Source organism: Cyprinus carpio, chromosome B2, assembly GCF_018340385.1.
Source record: "Cyprinus carpio isolate SPL01 chromosome B2, ASM1834038v1, whole genome shotgun sequence".
In the NCBI taxonomy this organism is placed as follows: Eukaryota; Metazoa; Chordata; class Actinopteri; order Cypriniformes; family Cyprinidae; genus Cyprinus; species Cyprinus carpio.
The window spans coordinates 19,779,269-19,796,759 of NC_056598.1; the positions used below are offsets into that span (position 1 = coordinate 19,779,269).

Consider the following 17,491-nt stretch of genomic DNA (forward strand, 5'->3'; position numbering starts at 1 on the left):
CTTTGTGTTGCCGCTTCGCTTGATCTTCTAAGGTGTCTACAGCGATCTATCGTGCCACATTAAAGAACGCCAAAATGGTATTTATTGCTTGAATTTCCCAATAAAATGGGCAGAATTTGAAATCTAAGACTGTTTCATAACAAAAGTAACAACACACAAAGTTTAGCCTATTGTGAATAATTGGATGAGAGGCACACTATATGTACTGTTCTTTCATCAACTGAAAACGGCATTAACTGGGATTTAAGAATCGATACTGGTTCATAAAAATTAGAATCTATTATTTTTTTTTTTTTTACCCAGCCCTAGCATATTTTGTTGCTTTTAGTGGCCTCTGCTGTCACTGCTTTGTGTGTGGTGTTAAACATAAAAAGTCTCTGTTCATCTGTTCTCATAATAAATAAATAAATGTATAAGCCTATATGCTCATCCTGTAGGTTCATTATTAAAAATGAAAACGTGAACAAAAATGAAAGCAATTAAATGTGTTATTATAATTAAAATATGATTAATAATAATACAAATAATAAAAAAAAAATGACGGTTAATAATAGATTATGACAGAATTTTTACGACCCTGTCCGTCAAAATGATGGACAATGTTAAAGTCTAACGAAACCTCTGATATATATATATATATATATATATATATATATATATATATATATATATAGCATATTTCTGTCTTCATTTGTGTATTTTTTTATGAATTTGATTAAACTATTCAGAATTAAATTCAAATATGAACTGATTGAACTTTGAACTAATAAAAAAACGTTTTACTAGTGACATTCAGGCCAGAAGAAAAGGTCAAAGGTCTGGATAGCAAATTTATAGTCCCTCTCCATCTTGCGCTGGGTCCTCTGTCAACCTTAAACAAATTTACCACCTATTTGCTGTCATAACTTAATTGAGAGACTGTGAGAATAGCATCTGAGCTGCATTACAATCACCTTTATATTAATTGGTGAAGAATCTCTTTGGATGTTCTGTGAAGAACATTGTATTAAAGGTAATGCTTTAATGAGTGTCCAACTATACCAGACATGCCAAAATCCTGCTGCTGGAGCTTGACCGTCCTGCAGAGTTTAATTCCAGCTCTAATCAAATACACCTGAAACTGCTAATCAACGCCTGTGGGTTCACATGAAAATTACAGGCAGGTGTGTAGTGTAGGGTGATACTAAAATCTGCAGGAACGTAGATTTCCAGAAGTGAGACTGCACACCTATACTTTATGACATATTCTATACTTCACAGACTGTTTGACTCTCATGAGATTTTAGATTCCATGGAGCATATATGATGAGTCTGAAGGTCACTTCAACCAGCATAGGGGACAAGTGTAAATCAAAATACCACTTCACGAAAATAATTTATGCATTCTGCCATGCTCTGATTCATTGCATTGCTTAAATTTTAGACACAATACACAACCAGTCATTGCACAACATAAAATTTGGTTAAAATATGGTCTGTGAAAAGGAGCAGAACCTCTTGCATTTATATTTAGAATTAATTTACTAACGGAGTTGTTCCTGGCAGTTGTTTGCTAATATAAAGCAGACAAGTTACGGGATGTTACAATGCATTTATCATGATCATGCATTAAGTAACAGTTAGGAAGACACAGTTGGTTTAGGTATACAAATCATTTATTTTCATAAAACATTGCAATAGTCATTAATCACTGATTACAGGAGTTTTGAGTATGACAGTTTATCCCATGTAGGGTTGCAGGGATGATGGATCCACGTAAGTATCTTGGATGCATGAATGAAAATTAATATTCATTTCAATACATTATACATACTTTTAAGTATATACACATTATGATGCCACAACTCTCTAAAGCATTAATCTGAGTGATTTGTTTGATTCTTATCTTGTAACACTGCTTATGTCTGGTTTTTTTATCAAAACAAGATATGGATCTATTGTAAAAAGAAAAGTTAGTTTTTTTTTGGATGTGTTGAATGAATTGTTTTCTTTCCTGTCTGCCTTTAATATCACAGCTTAGTAACAACAAGTGCAATTGAGATGAATGGAAATGTTAATTGATTGCATCCTCCATATATTATAGAACTCTTTAAGGGAGATCAGTCCCAACCTGGCATGGACAGAGTGAGTAATTGACTTTTTATTAATGCTTTTTAAAGGTCTAATACTCCTCTGTCTCTTTTAATAGCATCTTTGCTCAAGTTGCTTTCTCACTGGAGAAGGTGATTGGTGGCTGGCCTCTATTCAGCACTCTTTCACAAAACACTGAATCACAGATTTTTATCAACTCTGTTGACTTACAAAGGATTAGAATTCTTGCCCTGTCAAGACACGCATTTCAATGGGACTTTAAAGATGCTGCATAGGCATTTTGCATGTTTCCTTTAAAGAAACGGTCATTCAGCCATTGTTGAATCTTTAAAGACAATTTGAGTTTAAGTTTGGAAGGACATATTGATTCTACATTACCAGACCTGTGATGAAACCGAGGTGTTAATTAATCGGACTCTGTCAAAGCCCATATGCGAGTTAAGTTAGTGTGACACTCTCTCCCACTCAGTTTCTCTCTGGCTATTTTCCTTTGTCAAAGTGTATCTGTGACTGCAGCCTGTAATTGGATTATTGGCATTGGCAGAACTGCATGTGAAACAATGAGAAAAGTGTATTGATCATGGTCTGCCTGTACCTTCAGTCAGCATGACATTGGCTAATTTAAAGCTCTTCTCTGAAACGGGGCTTGTTGAGATCATGCATTTTCCCAAGAATTGCCGCAGGATTCACAGATTAGATTCAGTATCTCGTTTGGCGGCAAGCTTAAAGGTTAAAATGTGTTTTATTTAAACGCATCTTGATTTCATTTTGTACTGCTGGGTGAGCCTTCGGTATGTTTAAAGCTCACTGGACCGTTTTTTTTTTTTTTAAGCTAAATATCTGCATGATTTTAAAAGTTATTTTTATATTAAAATATTTAACAAACTTAATATGCAGAGATAACAACAAGCAGGCCATTCACAAGCTGATTTCCACAAAAAATGTAAACACTGGGGCTTTGTGGTTTGGTTTGGAATTGGTTTGGAATTCACTGCGCAAAATTTACCCAGAATTTTGTCACTGTTTGCAGTCTGGATGAGTCGATGATGCTTTGTTAAAAGATGAAGGCAGTCTGCAAGCTTTGAGCAGTCAGGGTTTCATAGAAAATGCACATAGTTTCAGACTATGATTTGATTCTTTAAAGTCCCTGTGAAATCCTTGTCTTAACATCACTTTTTATGTATTCAGATTTTAAAAGTCATTTCTTAAAAAATTTACAGTAAACAACAGTTTATAAATGGTGAATTAATACAAATAAATTAAGAGCCACAGGCCTGTATTTTAAACCTATTATTTTTTTCTTTTCTTTTTTTGTAGTAGTAGCATTTTTGTTACATTGAGTCTTAAGACTGCTAAATAGTTATATATATATTTCTGACACAGTTTCTTCACATTAAACCAAACTTTTATTTTAACAGGTTGCCATGAAGAACTTGAAGCTGCTGTGTGTGCGATATCATATCATATCACTGATATGATGGTGGTTTTCTCAAATTAAATGGTAAAATACTAAATTGACTCTCAGAGCAGCTGTAGATGATATTTGTGTGTTCATATTGTCATATAGTGAGACGGAAGAAGCTGAAAACACAGCGTCATCCTCGCTTTAGTATATGTGTAGCAAACAAATCAGTGCGTCAAGCCATCCGCCAGTCATTCATTGCAGAAATCATGGCGCCTTATGCGTGATGTCAAATACTTCCGCAGATTTGTAGTATTACTATAGCATTTCACCTGAGCATTGTTCTTGGTTCTTGTCAACAGCATCTCCACTATGATAAGCACTGAATCAATGACAGGCTTTCCGTTGTAACATCGCACAAGTGATGAATAACAGGGTGTTATCAAGTGGAGAAGACTAATGATAAGATTCATCATATCTTGTGTTAAATATTTGCTTAAATAAATACAGGAGAAGATCGATTCGTGGACTGGAGAATCAATATCAAATCGACGCCATAAACAAACAAACAAAAAAACTATTCATTTTTCCCCAGTCCTAATCTTCAGGACACCTATTTGAAAACAGTCATTATTTTTGCAATTCCATTTGGTGACAGCTTTAAAGCAACACTATGTAACTTTTTCTGTGTTCAAAATTTTCAAAATGTATATAATGAGTGAGTACATCATAAATTAATCTACAAAACCAACTTTTTGTCTTATCCCAAATCACTACAGTACATTTATAATAAGTGATTATTTTTGGACTATTGTAGCCTGTTCAGGTCGTCAACGCTGCGGAGTACCACATACCTGCGTGAATCGCCATAGACATAAACTTAAAGAAGTAGCTCTAGTTAGAATGTTCTTCCGCTGGATGCGTGCAGTTCTGTTTATTAACCACTAGAGTGCTAAAATTTACATAGTGTTGCTTTAAGATGAAATTTTAATAAGAATCCCCAAGATGCACTGGAAGTGATGCCATTCAGTGTAGGCTGTGCTATGGCATTTCCATAAAGAATTACTTTATTGCTTAATAAAATCATTAACATTGACCCTGAGCACAGTGTAGTATTTAGACCAATCAGACACAAAAAAAAAAAAAAAAATTATTAGATTTAACAAATCAATTATTTATTAGATTAAGAACTAATCACAGACCCCTCAGCCAATAAACCACCTGGGTGCCAGAATGTCTGTGAGTGACACCAGGACCATGGCAACCAGGACACCTCAACCAGACCAGATAAACTTTACGACCTAATGTCATGTTGAGATATCTCCCTCTCACCATCTTTCAACCAAGGTAAAACATACTGGCCATAAAAATTGACTATTCTCTAATTAATTCACAGAAAAACCTTTCTTTGAATGAACACATATCCTTCAGGTCATTGTGTATGTTGTTACTGTTCTTGTATATTGTCTTTTGTATTGTATACTTTTTTATGCATGCTTAATAGAACCACTTGTTCACATAACCTTCCTGTTAAGGTGTAGTATCTATTCATTTGTCTTCTGATGATCTAAATGAGAGCATATATCATATGTTGGTACATAGGCAATAATTAGTGTTCTAAGAATCTTTAGTAGTTTTTGCAAGTATCGTACATTTTACTAAACGAAACAGAGGTTTAGTATAAGCTATAGACCCCATTATAAATGGCGCTTTTGGTTTTACTCAGGTGGTTAACTGACTCTTTTCATAGCTTCATTCTCTGGTTTCTCATTTGCCCTTTCCTCATGTATGAGTGATTGTATGTTTGTTTGTTTAGATTAGTTATGTGTGTTAGCTTTTAGTTAATAAAACTTTGTGCACAAATTACATGAGTTTCTGATCCTGGTTGTGAATAATGTCCCTTTACAATTTTGATGCTTTATAATGCATTATAAGGCTACTGAAGGTTATTTTCTGTGGCCACGAAAATATCCTTTCTTAGAGTTGATATGAAATGAAATGTTCGCTGGACGAACAGATTGGTTGATGTCCATTAAATTCTGCTACAGTTACTACTGGCAGCTCATATAAATAATTGTAATTAATTATAATTAATTGTAATTATATACATTTCCCTTTTGAGCTAATTTGCTACAACAGCATAACTTCACATATTCTGCTGGAGAAGTGCTATATTATCCATGTAGCTACATATCAAAAAGATGAACAGTGGGGAAAAAAAAAATAAAATTAAAAAAATAAAAGTAGTATCAACAATCTTCTCTTGAACTAATTGCACTATTTAGGTTGGGTTCAGCACTCTTTTTAACACTGAGTCCTTTTTTTCTTGTTAATCACCGTGGAGAGCTAAAAGCAACAAAACGCTAACCAGAAATACATCACTGTTATGTGCATGAGTGGCACTGCGCAACAAATTGGATAGCCAGCTAGCAGGATAGTAACAAATAATTTCATCCATGCTGAGTTGGTAGTACAACAACAACAAAACACTTAATATTAATCGCCCTCATTCTTATTGTCCAAGGTGATTTAGGTTACATGGAGGGCAGGAGAATCACTGGCGAATGGTGCTTACTCAGAGTCTACTGTCTCTAAGCAAGGCCACACAAGGACTTCAGCAAGGACAACCACCCATCCCCACCTGCTGCCAATGAATGCGATGCTCTCAGTGACTGTGGGTTGCTTGGAAATGAGTGTCAACACTAAAAAGGAACATTGTGGAAAGAAAGGAGAGATTACAAAGGCTTTTTGCCAACAGTTTGTTGTTAGAGGAAGGTTTTTTTTTTGTTTTGTTTTTTAAACATTACACTTTTTATGTTGATATTCCACCTATACTGCAAAATGTTTTTGTTTGAATGTGCAATGGCTTCCTCATACCTTTAGTGTATTTTAATGCATACTAGCTTTTAGTGTCCTCTCAGGCCAATAGAAGATTGGTGTTATTAGTCAATTCAATTTTATTAAGCAGTTTTTACTTAAATTATCTTTCCTGTGATGTGAAAAAATTATAGTAATGCACTACTATTATATGAATCACTGACAATTGCAACCCATGCTCACTGGAAAATTGTACCTGTGGTGACATTTCAGCAACATTAAATTACATTGCTTTTTGCATGTTTTACATTTTTTAAGTAAAATGTCCAGTGAGTGGCCCTAAACATTTTATCCAGAACAAATAAATGTAAATGTTATGTTGATTGTTGTACATATCACTGCAGTTCAGAAATAAAATGTCTGGTAAGTGCAGCTAAAAGGTTAAGTTTAAAGTTCCAAGTTTAATTTATTTATATAGCACCATTTACAACAGCAGCAGCTGACTAATGTGCTTTACAGCATCAAATAAAATAAGTAGTAAATAGAACATCCAAAAAAAAATAAAAAATAAAAAGCAAATAAATAAAATCTCAGCAAAAACCAAATTATATCAACATTTAAAAGATGTAACAAATATAAGAAATAAAACCAGGATTGTCATCAAAAATTGAATATAGAGATGGAACATCAAGGGACATTGAAAGTGATGGAGAAGTAATGCGTTTTGAGTAAAGATTTAAAAACCTGTAAAGTAGGAGCAGATCTAAAATGAACTGGTAGGATATTCCAGAGTTTAGGGCCCATAACAGCGAAGGCACGTTCACCCCTTTTCTTTAATTTAACTCTAGGAACAGTGAGCAATCTAAGCGCTCGAGAGGGGTAATGTAAGAAAAGCAGTTCGGATAAATATGAGGAAGCCAATGCACAGGCAGCCAATGCAGAGAAGTTAAGACAGGAGTGATATGGGTAAATTTACGTAAGCCCATTAAGAGTCTTGATGATGCATTTTGGACAAACTGAAGACGGGCCAAGATAGTGGCATTCATTCCACAATACAGTGAGTTACAGTAGTGTAAACATGATGATATAAAAACATGAATTACTCTCTCAAAGTCTTGAACAGAGAGGAAAGGCTTGATTTTAGAGAGAAGACTGAAATTAAAGAAACAAGATTAAACCACAGAATTTACTTGACTATCAAGTTTCAGCTCACTGTGAAGCAAAACCTAAGTTTTTAACAAGGGTTTTGGCTTGGGATGATACAAAGTGATTACTGAGATATTTTAAGGGAATACCACTAGGGGGGCCAAAAAGTATAATTTCAGTTATCTTTTCATTAAGGTTGAGAAAATTTGATGACATTCAGATTTTGATATCCTTCATACAAGCCAACAAAGTGTCAAAGGTGTTACTGTCAGAGAGTTGAAGTGGCAAATAAATCTGGCTATCAGAGCCCAAAAGGAGGATGTACAGAGAGAAAAGTGTTGGTGCAAGTATTGATCCTTGTGGGACCCCCCATGGGAGGTTAGCAGCTGGTGACATGTGGGTGCCTAGTCGAACTGAGAGCCTCTGGTCCTTAAACCACCTGGTTCCTGTCAAGACCACATAGGACTCGAGTCGGGCAATGAGAATATTATGATCTATCATATAAAAGATGGTGTTTTTTAACAAAAAAAAGAGTTTAATTGAAGTTTGACGACTTTTCAAGAATCTTGGACAGAAAGGGCAAATTAGAGCCCTACAATTAGCAGGATCCGCAGAGTCAAGATTTGGCTTCTTGAGAGATGGGACTACTAGTGCATGTTTGAAATCAACTGGTATGGTCCCCAAACTAAGTGATTTGTTGACAATAGCCAGAAAACTGGGTCCCAAGGTCTCAAAGAGGTGTTTCAAAACATGGGAAGGAATGATGTCAAATGAGCAAACAGTAGGTTTTAGTTGAGCAATAATTTCTTGTAGAGCAGACAATGAGGTTGGTTCAAAAGCACTCCAAGTGGGAGCACGCAAAGGAGGTTCGATAATGTCAAAGTATGTTATAACAGACTGTGGTGTCTGATCGGAAATCCGAAAATTGTCCGATGTTAAGGAAGAGGATACTGTATGACAATTAGCATGAATGAATTGAGAACCGAGTCAATAATAGAAAAGAGAGCCTTAGGCTTATGAAAATTTTGATTTATAATGTCAGAGAAATATTTTATTTTAGCAGCCTTAGCTGCTTTATGAAAATTGGCCAATGCAGCCTGCAATACTTCATAATCAATTTGAAGTTTGGATTTCTTCCATTTTCATTCAGCTTGACTACAATTCCGGCAGAGAGAAAGTGTGTGGTCGTTTAACCAGGGCAAAGGATTGGCTTTAATTTGTTTGGGTTTCAAAGGGGCAACAGAGTCTAAGTGGAATTAAAAAGAGCAAGGTGATCATCCATGTCTAAGTTAGTCACAGGGTTCTCTAACAGTTCAAAAGAGTAACTTTCTCTGTATAATTGTGTAAAGTTATTGATACTAATGGCATTAAACGTGAGAGATGATCTGATAGCACTATGAGGTTTAACAAACCAAGCATGGATAGGGACAGTAAAAAGAAAAGGCTTATGATCAGAAAATACAGTGGTCAGAAAATAGTCATATCAGAAACAGACAGATTATGTGACAATACCAGGTCTAGCATATGACCCTGGATGTGAGTAGGGCCATTCGCCCATTATATACGATCAAATGATTCGACCAGGTTTAAAAGTTCCTTAAACAGAGAGTCAGATCTACAACAAATATGGATATTTACGTCCCCAAGGATCATCAGACGATCATCTTTTATTAAAAAAAAGATCACTTATAAGGGCTGCAAATTTCTCAATGAAATTGTTTGCAGGTTTAGGAGGACAGAAGATCAAGGCCACCACCAGCAGATTAGAGGAATCAAATTAATAAAGTTATAGTTCAAAACTGAGGAAGGCATTCATGGGTAAAGTCCGGCACAGATATTTAGTTTTAAAAATAAGTGCTAATCCTCCACCACAACCAGTTTCCCTTGGTGTTGGTAACTAGGTTTAAGGGATAGTTCACCCAAAAAATGTATGTTTATCTGCTTACCCCCAGGGCATCCAAGATGTAGGTGACTTTGTTTCTTCAGTGGAACATAAACAAAGATTTTTTAACTCAAACCGTTGCAGTCTGTCAGTCATATAATGGCAGTCAATGGGCTCCACAGCTTTGAGAGTAAAAAAAGAAAAATACACACACAGACAAAACCAAATTAAACCCTGTGGCTCGTGACAATACATTGAGGTCTTAAGATATGAAACGATCGGTCTGTGCAAGAAACTGAACAGTATTTATTTCATTCCATTGTGATGACCTGTACTTCTAAATATATTTAGAACATCACAGTGCCAGTGAACACGTCCGCAATCTCTCTGCACTGTGTAAACAATGAGTGATGTATACGCGCAACAGATTGCTTCCGCACAAGCATCTTCTATCATAGATATGTATAGATGCCCTATTCGACTGCTCCAGATATGTTGACGTGTCCATGTCTACGATGCCAGAGCATGTATACATGTCACATGTCGGATTTTGTGAACACTCTCAGGAAAGTTGGACATTGCAGTGGATCAGAGGTAGAAAGTTATTTAAATACTGTTCAGTTTCTTGCACAGACCGATCGTTTCATGTCTTAGGACCTCAGTGTATCGTCACGAGCCGCAGGGTTCAATTTGGTTTTGTCTGTGTATGTTTTAAGAATCAGAATCAGAATCAGAAAGAGCTTTATTGCCAAGTATGCTTACGCATGCAAGGATTTTGTTTTAGTGACATAAGCTTCCAGTACACAGAGACAACAACACACAGAAAAAAATTAAATAAAATTGCAAATAAATAAATTGTATGAACAGTCATGCTATAGATGATAATGGAATAGAATAGAGTAAGATGCAGAGATGTACTTGGATGGAGGGGTAACAAATAAATATAAGGATATTGCACATTTTTATTGCATAAGTGGGGAACATTTAACTGTTCATGAGGTAGATTGCCTGGGGGAAGAAACTGTTCTTGTGCCTGACTGTCCTGGTATTTGCAGCTCTGAAGTGCCTGCCAAATGGCAAAAGTTCAAAAAGGGGGTAACTTGGATGTGAGGAATCCAGAGTGATTTTTCTGAGCCCTTTTCCTCACTCTGGATGTATACAGATCTTAAAGGGTGGGCAGGGGAGCACCAATAATCCTTTCAGCAGTCCAAACTGTTCTCTGTAGTCTTCTGATGTCTGATTATGTAGCTGAACCAAACCAGACAGTTATTGAAGTACACAGGACAGACTCAATAATGGCTGAGTAGAACTGTTTCAGCAGCTCCTGTGGCAGGTTAAACTTCCTCAGCTGGTGAAGGAAGTACAACCTTTGTTGGGCCTTTTTAACAATGGCGTTAATGTTATTGTCCCACTTCAGGTCCTGAGAGATGGTGGTTCCCAGGAATCTGAATGACTCCACTGCAGTCATGGTGCTGTTCATGATGGTGAGTGCAGGGGGGTTTCTCCTGAAGTCCACGATCATCACCACTGTTTTGAGAGTGTTCAGCTCCAGGTTGTTAAGACTGCACCAGACAGCCAGCTGCCCAACCTCTTGTCTGTAAGCAGACTCGTCACCATCCTGGATGAGGCCGATGATTGTAGTGTCATCTGCAAACTTCAGGAGCTTGACAGAGGGGTCTTTAGAGGTACAGTCGTTGGTGTACAGGGAGAAGAGCAGTGGGGAGAGAACACGTCCCTGAGGAGCACCTTTGTTGGTGGAGCAGCTGTTGGACATGAATTTCCCCAGTCTCACTAGCTGTTGCCTATCTGTCAGAAAGCTGGTGATCCACTGACAGATAGAGCTAGGAACAGAGAGCTGAGTCAGTTTGGTCTGGAGGGCTGTTGGGATGATGGTGTTGAAAGCCGAACTAAAGTCCACAAACAGGATCCTCACATAAGTCCCTGTTTAGTCCAGTTGTTGCAGGATGAAGTGCAAGCCCATGTTGAATGCATCATCCACGGACCTGTTTGCTCGGTAAGCAAACTGCAGGGGGTCCAGTAAGGGTCCAGTGATGTCCTTCAGATAAGCCAGAACCACTTTTTCAAACGACTTCATGATGACAGACGTTAGAGCCACAGGTCTGTAGTCGTTAATTCCTGTAATCTTGGGTTTCTTTGGAACAGGGATGATGGTGGAGCGTTTGAAGCAGGAAGGCACTTCACACAGCTCCAGAGATCTGTTGAAGATCTGTGAAAAGATGGGGGCCAGCTGGTCAGCACAGGTTTTCAGACAGGCTGGTGTAACACCATCTGGGCCTGGTGCTTTTCTTCTTTTGTTCTTCCTGAAGACCTGGCACACATCGTTTTCACTGATTTGAAGTGCAGAGGTGGGGGGGGATTGCAGGAGGTATTAACAGTTGTGCAGAGAGATGGTCAGAATGGGTGTGGGGTGTTTCAAATCTACAATAAAACTCATTCAGGTCGTTAGCAAGTCGTTGATTTGCCTCAGTGCAGGGGGATGGTGTCTTTTAGTTAGTGATGGCTCTCAGTCCTTTCCACACTGAAGTTGAGTGGTTGGAAGTAAACTGGTCTTCCAACTTTTTAGCGTAGATCCTTTTAGTCACTCTAATCTCTTTGTTCAGTGTGTTCCTGTCCTGATTATACAAGACTCTGTCCCCATTTCTGTAGGCATCCTCTTTGGCCTGACGAAGATGTCTGAGTTTTGCTGTAAACCATGGCTTATCATTGTTGAATGTTAAATAAGTACTGGTAGGAATACATATATCCTCACAAAAACTAATATAGGATGTTACGGTCTCTGTGAGTTCGTCCAGATGAGTGGTAGCAGCTTCAAAAACACTCCAATCAGTGAGGTCGAAACAAGCTTGTAAATCCTGCTCTGTTTCGTTGGTCCATCTCTTTACAGTCTTTACTTAAGTTTCTGCCTGTAGGTTGGTATAAGATGAACCAGGCAGTGATCAGACAATCCCAGAGCTACTCGCCGAACAGAGTGATATGCATCCTTTATTGTGGTGTAACAGTGATCCAATATATTACTGTCTCTGGTGGGACATGTAACATGCTGTCTGTATTTTGGCAGTTCACGGGAGAGATTGACTAAAACAGAGCCCTGGTGTTGTTGTTCTGTCTCTGTGATCTGATCAGCAAATTTCTTTTATTCTCAAAGCCGTGGAGCCCATTGACTGCCATTATATGACTGACAGACTGCAACGGTTTGAGTTAAAAATGTTCGTTTGTGTTCTTCTGAAGAAATAAAGTCATGTTTTCCAATGAGCCTGGATTGGACAATTACGTGAAAGACTATTCGAAACTTGGCCTTATCCTGTTAGAGTGGACAGATACTTCTATAGTATAGGCTTTGCAAAGTAGAGGGAACTTCCAAAATGTTCAGAAATATTATTTCATTCCATTAAAATGCATGAATATTTGGAACTTTAAATCCATTCACCATGTGGGAAAATATAAATATTTGTTGTTTTGCCCTGCACATATGACAAGAAGCCAATACACAGCTTACAAAACACAAGACTCTCTTGAGGACGGTTTTTATGAGCACTTGTTTATGAAAACCATTAAGATTACTGGTTTACTTTGTCAGAAAAAAATTATAATTTGATACAGTTACAGTAACAGTTTTCTTATTGTAGCATTGTAGCTATTTTTTTTTTTTTTTTCGACTTAAACTCATTAATATTAAATCACACAATAGCAAGGCTGTTTCCAGCATCCAGCCAACAGTTTTTCAAGCATATTTTTTAGTGTGAAGAGCTTAGCTACATGTTACGTGAGTGGGAGTGATTGTGTCCTTAATACTTATGCATGATTAATTGCATTTACACAGTACTCTTACTAACCCTTGACATGCTTAGAGCAGCCCAAGGGATCTTTATCCTAAAGAAAAGCACTGCAGATGGAGGCTGTTTATATGTAGCATTTGAACATCTGTTGTTCTCTCAGGGTATTAATATTCTGTCGATAAAAAATGCTAATTATGATTAGATTAAAAGAAAGTTCTCAGGAATGCAAGTGATGCTTTACCTAAAATGTTTTCGTTTCACTTCATATGTTTCGCAATATATTCAGTAAGTGCTTGACTAAACACTGCGATTTCAATGAGAAGTGCATAGAATTAGAATGAGAAGATCAGGCCACTGTACCATGGCAATTTGGAGTGGTAGATCAAAGATGGCTGCTACAGAATTGCTATGATTCCAGATATATCTCTATGGTGACTGTGCAAGCACCTACTGTCCACTGTAAATCGTACAAATGGTAAGCAGACTAAGCTTTGAGGGAAATACTGCTTTCAGCTAAAGACAGTGAGACTGAATGAATAAATAATGACTCTGCCTTGTTTATAGATGCATTTGAAAGCAAAATAAAATCACTGACAAGACCTGCTGCAGTGGCTCTAAACTGTTGGGTCACTATGCAAAAATGGGTAACAGGTGTTATCTGATCACTCAGTGGCCAAACAAACTCTATATAGTATTTTGTTACTTTTTTTGTTGTTGTTTTTTCTCTAATTTTGTTGAAATTGTCATCTTTTAATTCTATATATAATATATATATATATATATATATATATATATATATATATATATATATATATGTATATAGATGTATATAGATGTATATGTATATGCAATGATAACTATACTATACGTTATTGTACATTCCTGTAAAGTTAGTTGTCTGTAAAATTTTTAGATGCTGTATGTCCTATGCTCACCAAGGTTGGATTTGTTTGTTTTTTGTTTGTTTTTTTTAAATACAATAATAACAGAAATATTCTGAAATATTATTACAATTTAAAATAACTGTCTTCTTTTTAAATATATTCTAAAATGTAATTTATTCCTGTGGTTGCAAAGCTGAATTTTCAGCAGCCATTATTCCAGTCTTAAGTTTCACATAATTCTCCAAAACTCATTCTGATATGCTGATTTGGTTCTCAAGAAACATTTCTTTTCACTATTAATGTTGAAAACACTTGGCTACTCAATAAGTTTGTGAAAACTCTGATACTTTTCAGGATTTTTGAAGAAACAGAAAAGCTTTTATTTTCAAATGTGAATACATTTTTGTCATGTAAAACTCTTCTGTTACTTTTGATCAACATACAGTAAGTATTCTGCAATAACACATTGCTAATTTTTTATACCGACTGTAACAATGTAAGGAAATGTTGAGACCGGACCTTTCTGAACTAATAAACCTATGACATATGAATGCTATAGGGGGAACACTGTAGCCAGAAATAGATCAGAGGTAACACAACTGTAACAGTTTTATTAACCAAGTTTTCAAGCATAAAGTTACCTTGGTTACTTTGATTGCCAACTTGTATGCACTTGCACTTGTAACTGCAAATGAGTTGGAGCTGACCCTCAGAAGAGTGCTGATTAGTCTATGATTTCCCTCATGAATTTCAGTGTTTAGGTGCCTGAAATTACAGGTTTTATTTTTGTAATCACCGCAATTTCCTCACTTGGGTATTCAGCAGGATAGTTGAAGACCCTGCCCATTCATAACATGAAGAGTATGAATGAAGTATATGACAAAACCAGCTAATCATATCTTATATAAGGGAGGCACGAACAATGCCCGGTAATTAGGAAACCAAATACATCAAAAGATAATTTTGAGGACATATAATGTCCTGCTCTTTTCATGATTGAATTAGTGAATAGATGGATGATGGAAAACGGAACACATTTGAGATTAGCAACAACAGAATACAACAGAAGCACCACAGATGAACTGAAGATGACTTTAATGATTTAGCTTTATATGAAAGTTAGAAATTCAGTGCTTGTTTTTCTAGATCAAACGCAATACACCCTCATCTTGAACAGTACTTCATGTTCAGGGCTGAATAATCATTATTTAATGTATGATTCATTGAATAATGATTAATTCCTCCATAATTATAATAATTATAATCAACACTGTGTTGTGATTTCTGATTGATACTCTCCGGAATAAGAAATAATACAAGCGCATAATTGTTATTTGTGTTTTAATAATCCACAATCATTGACTACATAACACTAAGAGCCTTTTTGGAACACAAACAATATTAAGAAGAACTGCTTTGACCATAAAATGAAATTCAGTGGGGTCCAAAACAACATTGACTTTCACTGTATAGACATTTTTGAAAATTTCTTCTCTCATGTCAGTCTAAACTGGTTTAGAGTGACATGAGGGTCAGGAAATTATGACTTTTGGGTGTACTATCAAAAGGAGGTGGGACTTAAGACATAAGACTTACAAGAGTACAACACTCACTTTCACCAAACACTTCAAGTTGTTCTTAGGAGCTCTGAGTCTGAGCTGTGAAAGCTGTCGACTCTCCTAACCTCTGACTCAAGCAGAGCAACAACCAATACATAAAGCACAATCACTATTCCGTTGCTGTCTTTAAGCTTTGCCCTCTATTTGTGCTGACAGCCCATTTAACACTCTTAATGTAGCTGGTGGTCTACTGTAAGGAACCCCAGGCTCTGGGAATTCTGAAAAACTATGAGTGCTTTCAATTATTCATCATGGTAGTGCAGGTTTTTCCAGACGCCTGTTATTGTTAGAAACAGCCCACTCTTTAGCACAACGAAGGCTTTCTCACAGCTTCAAGTGATAGTTCACACTAAAATGAAAACTCTCATCATTTACTCATTGTTCCAAGTCTGTATGGGTTTCTTTTTTCTGTAGACTTTCATTGTTTATAAAATGAAAGTCCCTACAGAGAATTTTTTTTTTTTTTTTTGACAAAAACACTTATTTTATTCCCCAAAATATCTTCTCTTGTGTTTCACAGATGACAGATTATTATTATTAATTTTTTTTTGGAATATGTTTTAAAAGAAAATACTATTTCAATCTTTCACAATTCCATGTTTAATCTAATGTATAAATTGCCATTTATTTGTAACTATTTGTTTAATTTACTAGCAATGTTTGAGTCAAAACAGTTTCACATCCTAGACCATAATTATTATTATTATTATTTATTTTATTTTTACTGAAAAAAGCCACTTGTGGAAAAATATAGCAGCTGACTTGCAGAGGAATTAAATGAATTTCCCAATTAATAATAATGACAATATAAGTATGAGGTTTCTTTTTCTGTGTTGTGGGAAAACTGTGGCTCAGATGAAAACTGCAGCATTTAATCTCATTGTAATTTACCTTGCGTGTCATTCCACAGGAGTGTTGATGTATTGACTGATTGTTACATCACAGCCTCTCAGCTGCATGCACTAATGCTGATTGTGAAAAAAGAAAAAAGAAAAAAACCTTCCTGAAAGGCAAGTTGAACACTGTCACTATGACAATATGATGAAATGTATCAACTAATAATAGTCTGACATCCTCCTGGGAGGTTCTATAAAGGTTCTTTTCCAATTTTGATTTGTAAAGACCAGCGCAGCAGGAATATGACTTCACCTTCTCTGTTTGTATTCATTTGCTTCAGACTGCCTGCTGAAACATTAATGCCTGTCTCAGTTTCACTGTTTCTCACTGAGGCAGGGGTCCCACTGCCCAGCTGACAGCACAGATTGCACTTTGCCTGAGAGAAGAAAAAAAGTGAGAGTGAAAGCAAAAAAAAAAAAAAAAAAAAAAAAAAAAAGAAATTTTAAACTAATACAGAAATAATGGAAAAGCTATAGTAAAAAAAAAAAAAAAAAAAAAAAAAAATTCATGGGACATTACATGCAAATTAACTGTAAAATTTTATGAAAAAATATGTTTTTTGAGCAACAATAACAACAACAAAAAGGATGGTTGAAACTTAAAAATCTGTATTCTATAGTCAAAAAGATAATCCTTATATATATAAACAACGTTTTGTCTTTAAGTGGCCTTCTATTTTACCACCTCTGTTATGGTGGTTATGAGGAGAGTATAATACTGTAGTTTCATTTTCCTCTTGACCATAGATGTCAGTAAATCTCATCTAAAACACGTTGAATGTTTATGCTTTTATTAATCTGGGGGTGGGGGATTTGTGGACATAGTAATTTATTTCGATTTGTTGGGTGAGAAATATATTTATTACTTTTTTATGATTATTTGTATTAATATTTTATGTATACATGAAAAGTTAGAGAGACACTTTAGGTGACTGAAGGCCCTCAGTGGTCTCAGTT

General features: G+C 36.0%; 1 long non-coding RNA gene across 1 annotated transcript; it reads left to right on the forward strand.

Annotated features, from left to right (window-relative positions):
- The first annotated feature begins 1,206 nt into the window (after positions 1–1,206).
- On the forward strand, positions 1,207–6,644 carry LOC122136361. The gene is made up of 4 exons (XR_006154091.1): positions 1,207–1,755; positions 2,084–2,124; positions 3,510–3,592; positions 6,018–6,644. It is a non-coding gene; the product is annotated as an uncharacterized LOC122136361 (long non-coding RNA).
- Positions 6,645–17,491: the final 10,847 nt, after the last annotated feature.